The 14,132-nt window shown below is 45.1% G+C and overlaps 1 long non-coding RNA gene across 1 annotated transcript; it reads left to right on the forward strand.

The window, feature by feature from the left end:
- The first annotated feature begins 3,325 nt into the window (after window positions 1-3,325).
- On the forward strand, window positions 3,326-12,453 carry LOC121085405. Its single transcript, XR_005827043.1, has 2 exons — window positions 3,326-4,922; window positions 11,537-12,453. It is a non-coding gene; the product is annotated as an uncharacterized LOC121085405 (long non-coding RNA).
- The last annotated feature ends 1,679 nt before the right edge of the window (window positions 12,454-14,132 follow it).

Raw genomic sequence — 14,132 nt, forward strand, 5'->3', positions numbered from 1 at the left:
TGTGTGCGTGCCGACCGTCCTCGAGGCTATAGCTGTGTTCTACCCTCAAAAAAGCTTTCCGTAATACCGTGCTTCCGTTAGGACGCAATTTTCTCGAGTTCCCCCCCACCTCAGGGTGATTTTCCCACACACCTGCAGGCAGCAGGACTAACGTCATCTCCTTTTGCCCGCTTGGGCTCGGACTAAAATCCCTTCCCTGGCTATTCTTTAGCTTGTACAGCCTTTGAGCCTTCCCTCGGGCCTGGCTGATGGTCCTTTGCCATTTCACCCCGTTCACAGCCAGCGTGAGTTTCGGTACCGACTATGTCAACGGATTTCAGCTGCACGGTAAACCTGTTTTTTTGTCAATTAAATGAAACTCAGCCTTTTAATTGCTTTCGAAGGGAACTACAGGAGATCCTGTCGGCGTGGTGGCCTAGCGTAAGCGATGATGGAAAGGCGCATCGGATGTGACCTCCGTGTCAGCTCGGTGTGCCTCAGACAGACTGCCTTTGGCACTCCGTGGCGTGCTGCGCAGCTCCGGAAATTAACGGTAGGGGAAAAAAAATGGGCGAAAATGACAGTCACGTAGAAACACGAGTTGGGAAGAAATGCTATACGTGAGGGCTTTCCGTTGGGCGAGGCAGCTGATCTTGCTTGTGGATCTTTGGGGTACGAGCCTGATGCCGAGCAGCTCGTTTTTCATTTGACGTGCCTGGAGTTGTTTTCAAAGGGATGGAAGAGAAGCTTATGAAATAGGATAGGTTACTGAGTCTTCCTAAAACGCTCACGACAGTTATGTATAAAGCCGAAGCGAAGGACGAGGGAATAAAGTTCTGTGCTTTCTATAGTAAATACGGTACGCTTAAAAGTGATCTGCGTGCAGGGTCCTAGTTGTTTCTGTTTTTAAAATCAGAAAGAAGTTTAAGAAGTCTCAGCGGTTAGTCGTGCGGGAAATAAATGGCTCTTCCGCAAAAAATTCCACGGCAGCAAGGCTCTTTGAACGATTCTTCTCGCAATCGATTCCGACTACAGCCAGTTCATGGTTTAATGTCGAGGTGTATGCTTGCTCTCCTCTAAAGCAGTGTTTCATTTGCATTTCAGTCCTGTGGGTCATGACAAATTTGGGAAGAACCCGAAGGAAACTTTTCATCCTGGGACACAGAAGGTAGGAGGCGAGTTGTTTTTTGGGTTGTTTTTTTTTTTTTTTGAGTGGGGTTTTTTTTTTGTTTGTTTTGTTTTCTGTTTGGTCGGTTGTGGCTTTTTATTCTTTTCTGGAAAAATAAGTCGTTACGTAGAAATGCTAGCGGTTTGTTTCTTTCTGTAGCAGGATAATGATGAGGAGTAGAGTTACAGGTAGAAAATCGGCTGTCTTTATCAGTTGAAGTGGCTACTTTGAAATTGAACAAATACAGGAGTACATTAACGGGGGGTTTTGCGCTGTGTCTTCGGTACCGGTGTGCTAAAGATGTTGTTTTGTTTACGGGATTTATTGGCTGTCGAAGAGCAAGAGGTAAATGTAAACTTTTCACTCCTAGCACTCGCTCGGTGACGTATACCGACTTAGATATCGATTGCTTATTGCAGTGAAAAACTGCGGCGTTGCTGTGCAACGTCTGAGATCGAAAATCATTTCAGGCACTGGCATAACCTATCATACTATGTTGCTGGCTCACGTCCATTTTTTCGTCCAATGGTACCACCAAGTCCTCTGCAGGACTGCTCTCAACCCCTTTCATCCCCCAGCCTGTATTGATAGGGGGGGGGGGGGCGGTTTGCCCAGACCCAGATGCAGGACCTTGCCCTTGACCCTCATGAGGTCACATGGGCCCACTTCTCAAGCAGAGCACTGGGGGAAAATGTTTTGGAGAGCCTTAACTCCAGTTGTGTTAAAATGGGTCATACACAATGTAACTAGTGTAACAGGTTAGTTAATGACTGGTCTTTCTCAAGGGGTGCCCTTGAATTTCTCTGGTGCTGCTCTGTAAGACTTGTTAGCCTTGCTAGTACTCAGGTCACACTTCAGGTGCTGAGGAATGCGACCACCCGAGTGTTAAAGCTGATAACCTGATAACCGCCATCATCCTGTGCAGGGTTGTAGGAGAGCAGCTACCGGGAGGCCACCTGGTGCCAGCACAAGCATTCCTGCAGCTGTGTGATTTAACCTTACTTTGGAGCTGCTCTGACCACAAGAACAGCCTCACATAAAGCAGTACTTCACGTTTCAGCCTGCTGCATGCATTCTCAGATGTGACTCTTATCTGAAGAGAGGGTGGGACAGGAATGGGCCATCAACAGAAGGATGGGGGTACAAAGACTGTTCTATTCCTTTGACAATAGGTCCAGTTTAAATGCAGATCCACCAGAGCCAAGTGCTCTGTAGAACTCTGTTATTCTGAAGGTTACCCTGCTGGTGTCTGTGCAAAAGGCAGTGGGGCTTGACACTTCACTGACAGCTGAGGCACTTAACTCTTGCCTTAACTGCAGATAGTACTGCAACATGAAACAGGATGTTGCTGGTAACCGTTAAGAAAAATAGCATAGCATAATCCCAAGGCCACTTTGCTTTTCTTTCCTTTCCCTGGCCACCATTTCACATGTATTTCCAAATTTTTAGTAGGAATTTCTTTTTTAAAGCCAAAGGAGCTCCATGATGCAGTTGCCAGCACAGGCACACAAACCACTGTGCTAGTGGCAGTGACAGGTCTGCACATTTGTCAGAGACAGCACCAAGAATATCTGAAGCCAGTGCAGCTCTGAGCTCTTTGTAATGCAGAGCCATTGTCTTAATTCCAGTGACTGCAGCCTTCCTTTGTGAGCATTGAACATTTTAACTGTGAAATGGAAGGGCTCTCCCTAGATCAGAGCATTAGGAGGAATAAAGTTTAGGCTTAGCATTTCCTTTTTCTAACTGTATGTTCTCTGTTCTGCATGCATATCTCTTTGGGTTTAGTAAGGGGTTTATATAAATGCAGGTAAAGCTTCTGGTGTTTTAATGGAAGATGTTAATGGAAAAAAACCCGAGTTCACAGCATACTCATGTTGAATAAATGTTTTAAAGGAGAGGCTAGTTCTGGTCGGCTCTTTAGCATTCTGGCTTGTCTTGTGCTAGGCTGTGTGCCAGAAACAATTGAAGGGAGCAGCATTCCTGATCTTTGTTGATCATGTAGCAGCACTGGGTGATCTGACTCCACCAGCTCCTAAATAACAGACTGCATTTTTTGAAGCATGTTTGTCTTTGCAAAGGTGAAAGTTGAGATCTGACTTCCTGACCAGTGTTAAAATGCACCATGGCCTCTGGCTACTTTAAGATGATTGCGTGACTTTGGACAAACCTGGTAGGAGCAATGCTGAAATCAAGTTGTAAGTTATATTTCATCCTGAGACTGATGTTTCTGGCATTACATAAAGTAATTTAAGTAGCCAACCAAAAGATATCAGTTGCCTCCCATTGCCCCTGATTTCCAGCTCCCTTTGGGGGTGCATGGTGCTGCTGGCATTGTCATATTGCTGTATGCAGGAAGGGCAGAGGGAGGGCAGGCCAAACACCCCAAACCCTGGCACTAGTGATAGTCATCTTGGTTGTACCAGTTGTTTGCAAACATCCTGCTCAGGCTCTCCCCACAGTCTTTTCCTTTCCCTGAGCGTTCTCTGAGGAACTGTAACAAGGCTGATTGATAGGCAGAGCCCCCGAGAGTTGCTAAGATGATGATAATTTCATTAGGGAACTTGCATTTGGTATTAAGGCTTGTGCTTTGCTCAGTTGTTAGTTTGGATCTGTTGTGCCTCTGTTTTACAGTAGTTAGAGGAGTTATGTGTATCAGGTGGTGACAGAGATAACTGTGAATTTTTCCTTCCTTGCCCCTGGGGTCTTGTTTTTGCCGTAGATTAAGAACACATTCAGATGAAGACCAAAATACCTATTCTGAAGTAACCCCAAATTAAAGATACTTTCATTCATTCTAGCACTGGCTAGTGTATGTCAGGAGGGGAATTGCAGCAGTTTTATCTATCATGTGCCCTACTGCAAGCCGGAGAGAAACCTAGGGGATTTTCTTGCCATTTTAGATCTCAATGGAAATGAGAGGAACTCCCTTATAAGCTAGAATAAGGTAAACAGGTATGCTTGTTATCACAGTGTGAACTATATTGTTAAACTGTTTTTATATTACATTTCACGATCTGCAGAGCTTTGGACTTGATTATGTAAGTGTTCCCAAGATAATGTTCTAGTTCTCTTGGTCTGTTTTCCTTCTGGATTTCCCTGCCTTTGCCACATTGAGATACTAGTGTACTGATCCCAGATGGATTTGGCTTTACGAGTCTGAGCAGAACCTAGCACCTGCTTTCACACAGGGCTGTGAAGGATGGTCTGGGACATCTGCATGTTGCTTGGCAAGCCTGTTCCCCTCTTCCCGAGACTGCCTTGTTCCTTAGCTGCGCTCCCCAGTTTCCTAAGGCTGGTATTTCCATAGCTGCTTCTGGATCTGGGAGGAAAGTAGATGATGCCCGTACCAGCGCCACCGAGGTAGCTGACAGCACGGTGTTCCCATGACAGGGAGAGAAGTGGGTGCAACAGCCTGCGTTGTAGGTGGGGGGTAAGGGCACTGGCATCTGGCTGTTTCCAGGAGGAAAAGGAGAAAGTCCGCATCCTGGAATCTGCCATGAATACAAAAAAGAAGAGCAAGTGCTTCAGAGTTTACTGTTAGGACGCACAGAGTAAGGGAGGACCTGTCTCTGTTCCAGAGCCATACTCGGAAAAATATACAAATAATTAACTTTAAGCTCCTTACCTTGCCCCTTGGATGCTGTGCAGTTGTTTGAGTTATTACCATTTCCGTTTCAGATCAATATGATGCACTACATCAAAAATCTCTAATTTGGAAGGGATTATCCAGGCATTGTGAATCCTCTGGATGGGACAGACATCACTGCACACCAAGGTAAAAGCCACCTGAGATAAATCTCTTCTTCAGTGTCTGTATTCATAGGTGTTAGAAGAGAACAGGAGTGAAGTTCCCAGTGATATGGAGAAACAGTGTGAAATGGGGACAATGGACACCGACTGTGACTGTATATGTCTGCCCAGGAATGTGGGTATGGTGACTGGTCATGGGTGCGGTGTCTGGTCACATAGGCACACAGCCTTGAGGAGACACCTACAGTTTTGAGGAGACGGTCTGCCCTTCTTCCTCTAACAAAGGGGCTATTTAAAAAGAATGAGAAAAGGATGAGAGATATTCTGATGCTATCTAGAGGGAGGGAGTGCTAAGTCTCCTTGCTGGAGAAGATGGGATGGTCACAAGAACATGAATCACCTACAAACCTGCAAGACCACCACATTCCAGGCAAAGGACTGATAAGCTAATTAACATATGAAGCGAGAGTAAGCGGGTTTGGGTAACAAATATGTATAGGCTTTAATTGAATATTGTTTTATTGTATAAATGTGGGATGGTTCGTCACTTCAGGCATGCACGCTTGTGGAGGAGCGATCCCCCGTGCATCTTCGCGCAATAAACGTACCTACTTTATAACTTTCGAGTTATAGAGTCTAATTCCGCACGTCAACAGTCCTAAACAAGAACCCTGACAATTCTAAAACATGGACTCCTCCACCTTATGCTCTTTCTGGAACGGCTGCCTCCATTCATCTGGAACAAATCTGCCAATGTGTTTTGATTCTGTGACCTTTTGGAAAGGTCTTTCTTTTCAGTGTTCATGGCCTAATTGGTAGTTGCTGGAGAGCTGTGGTGTCTGGCTGACCTTGATCTACCCAGCAGTAACGGCTGCAGTGAAGTTGAAATGTTGCTGATCTTTTCTAGGTAGCTCCAGTTTGCTGGCTTGAGAAGCAAAGGCAATTCTGTCCTCATGCACTGCTGCTCAAACTATAATCTTGGCTTATTGGCACAAGCCTGCTTGTGTGGATTTTCTGTGAAAGATCCTGACTGTATCACTTTATACACCACTACAGAGATTTGTTATTTTTTCACATCTGCTGATCAATGAATTTCATTCAATGATCATTTCATCAGTGAGCTCCTGTAGTTAATTTTCTCATATGCCTATTTATTCTTTAAATGCCTTGAAAGTAAAATTTAATAGTCTCAGGAGCTAAAAGATGGATTTGATTTTTATTTCCTGTCATGGCACCCATGGAAATGTCTACATGATGAGATGATGTCATTCTGCAGTTTAAGCCATTAAAGCATTAAGCAGAAAAGTTTGCCTGGCTTTTTCTGGTGATGGGATAAATTCCTGCAAGGTGAGGGCTGATTCTTCATCCTCACAGAAAACTGCATCCATTCCCACTACCTTGCCCATTGCCACTTTAATCCAACTGCTTCCATAAAACTCAATACTGATCATTTCTTTGGGGAGCAAAACCATCCCCAGCCCTTTCTAAGGAGGCTGATCCAGGAAGGACCATGCCTAGGGGCTAGTAACTCACATCGGGGTTGAAGGACTGATATACCAAGCATTGCTCCTTCAAACCTCTGCAAGCCACCTTGAGGGAAGGACCTAGGAGACATGGTGTCATCCTAAATCACCAAGTTTATTGTTTTGGAGCAGTACTCCTGGATGCTGCGAAGAAATGCCCCTACCTGCAGACACAGCAGTTTATGTTTTGTTTTTTTATGGAGAGCATACCATTATATCTGTCTTTCCCTAGCTGTCCTTTCTAGAGTAAGTATATCTGTCCACCCGTCTGTCCATCCATGCATCTGTCCATCTCCCTTCCATCCAACAAGTCACCAGGCCTATGTAAGACAGCTGAAACCCTCCACCAGAAGCATGGCATAGGAGAGGGCTGGATATGGTTTGCAGGTGTAAACAGAAAAGAATGCTTGTGCAGTGCTCTGCAATGGCAGGAGGGCCAAGATACATGATCAGGAACAGAATTCCTTCTGTAACTAATGTTTTGTTTTGTGTTACAGATAAAGCAGAACTAAACTAATTATCAAAATTTTTTTCCCTCCCTTCTTGCTTCTCCTGGCTTAAAACAACAAAAGAGCTCTTGCAATTCCAAAGTCAATTAGTCACCGGGCTAGAACATAGGCTTTTGACATTGTAATTAGACTTCATTAATGGATCACCAGCAGCAGCAAGATGGAAACCTACCAGATGAGCCTCTCCTTGCATTTTCTTTCAGCTAATTACATGCTTATCTTGGAAACAAAAGATGCTGTGAATAAAGAAAAAAAACCCAATTATGTGTCCCAAATTGTGGACTGATGGGCTTATAGTGAAAGCCTCCTTGCTTGAGGTTATAAAATGGTCCTTCTGCAGCCACAGAACTTCTTTTCCTTACCTTTGCTGCTGCCCACTACATATCACCAGTCCTTCTCTCCATGTTGCCACCAATCCCAAGTTCGTTTAGGTCTTCTGGCAAAGTAATTTATAAAATGCTGTCCCTTGGGTGTGCAAAAAACTCTTGTCCACTTTTTCCTTACCTCCTCTTTGGGTACTGAGCGTGCCATGGAAGGACTGAAGCCGCCATTGCTCTCAGAAGCAGGAGGAGATCTCTGCGTTCCAGCAGAGCTCTCTTGCCAACAAGACCCCTCTGGGGAAGCAATTTTCTCATGCAGGTCATTGATATTATAGCACAGGGTGATTAGTAGTCAAATAAAAAACTGCTTTCAATTAAACTGAGGGCTTCTAGCTTGGTAGGATCATTCAATAGCAATTTGTAACACTAATACAATGCAATTACTGCTAATTAATGGGTAGGTAGCAGACCAGGTATTATGACAATTTTTCTCCAAGCAACACCAGGCAGTGAAACCTGTCTCAGACTGTATTGATATGGAGAAATAGTGTGAAATGGGGACAATGGACATCGATCGTGACTGTATATGTCTGCTCAGGGAATGTGGGTATGGTGACTGGTCATGGGTGTGGTGTATGGTCACATAGTCACACAGCTTTGAGGAGACACCTACCCTTCTTCCTCTAACAAAGAGGCTATTTATAAAAAGGATGAGAAAAGGATGAGAGATATTCCGATGCTATCTAGAGGGAGGGACTGCTAAGTCTCCTTGCTGGAGAAGATCTGGATGGTCACAAGAACATGAATCACCTACAAACCTGCAAGACCACCACATTCCAGGCAAAGGACTGATAAGCTAATTAACATACGAAGCAAGAGTAAGTGGGTTTGGGTAACAAATTTGCATAGGATTAATTGAATATTCATTTGTTTTATTGTATAAATGTGAGATGGTTCGTCACTTCGGGCATGCACGCTTGTGGAGGAGCGATCCCCCGTGCATCTGCGTGCAATAAACATACCTACTTTATAACTTTTGAGTTATAGAGTCTAATTCCATACGTCAGTATGAATGTACTGTTCCCTGTGAAAGGTAAGGAACCCATGGTGGCGACTTGGTTTTGGGGGAGCCCTGCACCACGGCAGGGTGCAAGACCCTAAGACAAAACTCCACAGTCCTTTTGCAGGCAGCAGGATGAAGGGGGGGGGGGGGGGCGCATCAGCAGTGCAAAAGCTGCTTTCCAAGAGGGTAAGAGGGATGTGAGCCATGCTTTCCATCCCTGTTACACAGTGACATGTTTTGTTTGGGATTTTGGAACTGGAAAAATAGACTTTTTTGCAGACAAAAATACAGTAAATGCAAGACAGTGTGGAAGAAGGCCACAACCCAACACATTAGCACATAAAAATGTTTTTTTATTAAAAGAAAAAATTGCAGATGAAGTTCGAAAGAAACAAATAGGATCATTTCAATTTGTTAGAACACCACCATTTTTTGATTTGTTTCTTTTTGGGTTCTCCCCCAAGTTTGATGTTCCTCTTAATAAAAAAAAAATAATAATAATATAGTATAAGAAAATAATCCCACTCACTTGAAAGACTCCTAACCAAAGGTTTTCCTAACCCCTTTTTCTGTGGGAAAGGTGTTGGTTTCCTGAGGAGGTCTGTGATGGTATCAATAATATAATGGTTTATTAATTCTACAGCAGAAGAACTTAATTGTGGATAAATTATGAACATAGCAGGAGGCAGGGGAGGTCTGCATTCCTCTCACAATAAATGAAATTGAGTATTATTAATACATAGCAAGATTAAAGCAATTTCCATCTGATTCATGGCTCCTGCTTTCTCTAAAGACAAGTGACGTGGACAGAATTGCCTGTTTCTGCTTTCAAGTCTTAAGTATTTCCACCAGATTTGCACTTGCTTTCTGTCCTAATGAAGAGAGGGTAAACAGTTTCTGCTACCATGTAAACCCAGCCATAGGTGGTCAGAGCAGCAGGGACTGCACTCAGCAATTGTGGCATTGTTTTGTGAAAACTTGCTATAACATTTTGTCTTGGGTGATCCATTTTCATCAGCGGATAAATAAGAAGTTAAATTTTCTCATGTTAGCTTTTTATATAATCTAAATTAAAAAATATTTTTTTTTAAAAAGGAGATAAGCTATTGCAACCAATCAAGCTGACTTAATGACTGCTAGTTAGTAAAAGAGTACTGGTGCTGTTTTACACTGTGTACCGGCATTGAAATGCTAAATAACCTGCAGACAAGTGACACTTCTAAGATGCCCTACCAAGAGAGGTCATTAGTCCTTTCCAGAAATAAAAGGAACAATTCCACTTTGCAAACAAGCTGGAAAAGCTGGAAAGCAGAAGAGGAAGGAGATCACAAGGGAAGTCAACAAACATGCATGGAGTCCCCTCTGCTGAAAGGAATGCATCAGATGGGGCAAAGATGGGGCGAAGATTACAGCAGAAGAGAAAGGTTGTTTTTTCAACATTGGAAACATGACAGGCTGTTCAGGCTTCCCAGAATAACCAGTGGCTTCTAGAGCAGTGGAGGTAGAGAGGGACCACCTGCAGATGCAAGCAGTTGTGAGGCTATCAGGGACTGCTGGTGATTCAGCTAGGTCAATGGTCCTTTTAACCTGGGTTTGATACTAATGCATTCATGTTGCTCATTATTTGAAAGATACTATGGACATACTGCCATGAATTAGGTGGCCCTGGCTTAAAGAATGTGGCAATGTCTCCCTCTAGTAGCTGCCCTGGCAATGAAAATTGCCTCTGACCTGCTGGTTTTGATTAAGTGAATTTTCTGTTTCCCCACGAACGGAGAACACTGGCTTTCACCCTGAGGATATTTCCTTTGATTCATACTGTCTGTACATATTCTGTATGGCTCACTGAACCAATGTGTCTCTGACTGCAGTGCATAATAATTCATAGCAGTAGTTCTGGCCACTGAAGGAAAAATGTACATTGTGTGAGAGCAACAAGGATGCAGCTCCATTTGTCCTGAGCTTACTGTTATCATTTACATAAGTAAACAGAACAAGGGAAATGTGAGTCATTCCACTCTGATTCAGAAGCATTTTGCACCCTGCCTGCTGGAATGGAAGTGCCCCAAAGGAGCATCAGACAACAGCAGCTCTACCAAGCAGCCCACCAGCTATAGAAATGTGTATGTCAGGTTGTCTCTCTGTGTACTTTTTGTAATACTTCACCCCCAATTTCCTTTTCATAACTCTGCAATGACTGGGTGCTCAAAAGCTAGTAATTTTTTCCCCTCAATGATACCAATTGTTCTAATAGAAGCTATTACCTCTCCCCGCAAACCTTGTCTCCATGGAATCCTCAGACCATCATGGTCAAAGCACCACTACCATTTTCCCCTCTTGCACATCCATCTCATTAGCACTCCTCCATCACTCAGGTGCCTCACCACATTGTCCTCCAGGAGACTTCCAACAGCCCTTATCTGCAGCCCCAGCTGCCCACACTTTCTGTGGGATCATACTGTGTAGCATTGCCTGTCACATTTCTCTCCTGAATAGCCTGTGAAAAGAACCAGATGTATGACCTTTTTCACAATCCTGAATGCAAGAGTCCAATCCTATACCTGCAGCCTCTAACTTCCCCTCTATACCCCCCACCTTCCCTACTGGATTTCACAAGGTCCCTTGGTGGCCCGTGCCGTTCCCAGAGGTGAGCAGGCTGCAGTCTCTACACCAAGGACACCCAAGTGTGACAACATTCCTTTGGTTTCGCACTTCTCTTTAATCTCATCCCTACAAAGAATGTGCTTTTAGATATGAGATCCAAGGTCCAACTACTGACACAAACAGGGGTTGCTGCAATCGAATGCAAAGACTTCTGCCCATGCTGACCATGTGAGTTTGTTTTATTCTCTTCTAAACCCGGAGATTGGATCACTCTATGTTTCTCTGCAGAACTGTAAATTGAAACTAAAGAGTAGACTGAAGAGGAGCTGCTCGTATCATATAACCACTGACCTTCCTGAAGAACTTTAATGCCTGAAACATCCTAAAATTTGTTTTGAATCAATTCAATATCACCTCAGCACAAGGCAATCTCTGTATCTGAAAAAGGCCGCAAGGAGGAACAAGTTTGTGTGAGCCAGACTGGCATTGTTGCAGGCAGGATTTTGATTACAAGACTGTAGATACTACTTCTTAATGGGATTGATTGAAAGCTTCAAATTTATTATCCTTTACATGGGGTCACTTTATCTAGGGGTATGCCTTTTTATTTTTCCTTGCAGGTGCAGGTTCGTCACTTCTGCTGATGCTAATGGAAATCACATATTCTTGCTGGCAAGAAGGCCACAGAAAGTGACACAAATCCTTTTACCCTCACATCAAGTTGGAAGTGGCTTTGTCCAGAACAACAGAGCGCCTGTATCAGAAAGTGCCTCAGTCTGAAGAGTGGCTTGCAGTATGGTGGAGAGAATCCTGTGCTGAAGAGGCCGGTGGTGATTTCAGGTGAGCCGCCCTTTGCACTGCAGGTTTTTGACCTGTAAAACTTGACAACCCCCCTTTTTCCTGACCCTCTTTTCCTCTTAGTCATTTGTGCTCGGCATAGCAGGAGTCGGCTCTTGCCAAGTGATGGGAATTGCACCTAATGCAGATCTGGGTCTTTCCAGCATCTCCACCTGTTAAGAGTACACAAGACCTGCTCCCTTTGGTGTTTTACAGCATGACTTGTGCTCAGGTGCAATTTCTCAGGCCTGACACAACTATTGCACGGTGCCCTGACTGGAAGCTCTTCCAGTCCTGCTGATGCTCAGATTAACTTCCCAGGACACAGCCAGCAATGGGGCTCTCCATTGGCCTGTACCGAGTGGCTGCAAAATGCCATGATGGACCCAAACCCTCAGTTTGCTTTCCAGGAGTTGGTGGGCCCCCAGGGGGGAGCACTGGGGAGAAAGCAAGATGTTGCAGTAGCAGTGCAGTGCACTCTTGCTGCTTCTCCCATCTCTGGACCACAGATGCTCCTGGTGCCAGCCAGCCATGGGTGTTCTGCTCCCCCTGCAACTCCACAGCGGAGGTATTCCCATCCTGATACTTGGATTGTCTCTCAGCTGCTTCATTTCTGAGGGCATAAATTATGTCCCTGGCAGGCCAGGGAGAAGCTGATGCTTTGCAGCTGAGCCCACTGGCTTCTCAAAGAAAACTCAACAGAAAGAAAAAAAAAAAAAAAAAGGAGAAAAAAAAAAAAGGGGTCGGAAACATGAGGTATGCCAGCCTGGGAGCAAGCAGCAGCTGGCGCTGGTCAGCACTGACACCAGTGAAGTGAGCTGACGGCCTGAGGTCAGGAGGGGTGTTGCAGGTGGACACTGCCCTGTGTCCCAGACGTCACTTATCCTGGTCACTGGGGAGCCAGCACCATCTGCAGACTCAGGTGACAACTGTCAGAGCAGCCCACGGCAGTGAAAGGGCTGTGCTGGAAGCCTGAGCTGCAAGCTGAAGCAAACTCACCTCCACTTTGGCACTGACAAGATGCTGGGTTGTGGTTGTCAGCAGAGGCTCTGTGGTAAAACAGCCCAAGAGCCCGGGCACCTTCTCCTGCCCTTAGCCTGTGCCCAGGGCTCAGGGGCCAGCAGCGTGGGAAAGCAAAGCTGTGGCTGGACTCCAGCCCAGAGCCCTCTTGGTAACACTCGCCATGACAAGAATTTGAAAATTTGAAACTGCTTCTTACTTGTCCTGGCTGAGCAATGATACTCTTGAGGAATTAATAGCTGTATTGGTTGTCTAAATTCCTGGGAATGATGGTTCCCTGATGTCAGCCATCCGTTAGCAAGAGGAGCATCACTGGAAGCCCAGCTGAGACCCAGCTTCTATAATTTTCCCCTGCAAAGACAACATCATTTTACCCATTTCACTTGCAGTTAAACAAACTGGTTTTCCCCCTCTGCCAGGGAAAATTAGGAGTTCTTTGATTCCTGACCTTGTCCATGCCAAGATGATTTGCTCTTCCCTTGTACTTCTTGACAGCTTCCTCTTTTCGAGTCTGCTTCTGCCCTAGGCTGTGGTCTCCCCTCGAGCATCTTGGCACTTGGCGCTGAGAGGTGATGGGTTAGGCATCGCTGATGATTAAACAGATCAGTATGAATGCTTCTCTTTCCTCCTCCTTAGCCTAGATACCCTGGTAGCTATCATTCTCCCAAGCCAGGCATCCTCCACTCGCAGTCAGGCCTGAACTCTGCATGATGGATCACCCCTCCAGGCAGCCCGACAAAGGCCTCCATTAGCTGCCAGAGCCCTGGCAGTGGCATCACTGTTAAATTGGGTACGTAGTACCTGAGGCTACTCTACCAATAGACTTCACAAGCAGCTTGGCGGTTGTGCTCTCCTGCTCTCCTGCTTAGACAATGCTCTCCAGAATGGATGATGGCAGGCAGTACAGATGGGAGGGGGGAATTGATTAATAAAAGAAGCAATTTTTGCTCCCCCGCTCTGCTCTCATTACTGGCATTTGAAAGCTAGGATTCACATTTCTTCTGAGCTCTGGTGTTGTGTACAGATGTGAAGCTGTGTCTCTTGGGAGTGCTTCCACCAGCAGAATTCAGATGGGAGGAAATGGGCTGGTGACACCCAGCAGACAATAATCTATTGGAAAGTATCCTCTGCAGATGTGCTTCCTCTTCAGCACTTATTATTGTTATCAATAAGATTCCTTCCCTTCTGCCCCACCCAAGGCTAAAAAGGGGCTGATATTTAATCTTCCCCCACACCACCACCACCACCCCCCCCACCCTGAAGGATGAAACAAATAAGTGAAAGAAAAGAAAGAAAAAGTGTCTGTTCTGGGTGAGATCGACTCCCATGTGGAGGAGATGAATGAGACTTCTGGGTCAC

The sequence above is a fragment of the Falco naumanni genome, chromosome 3 (assembly GCF_017639655.2).
Source record: "Falco naumanni isolate bFalNau1 chromosome 3, bFalNau1.pat, whole genome shotgun sequence".
NCBI classification, from domain to species: Eukaryota; Metazoa; Chordata; class Aves; order Falconiformes; family Falconidae; genus Falco; species Falco naumanni.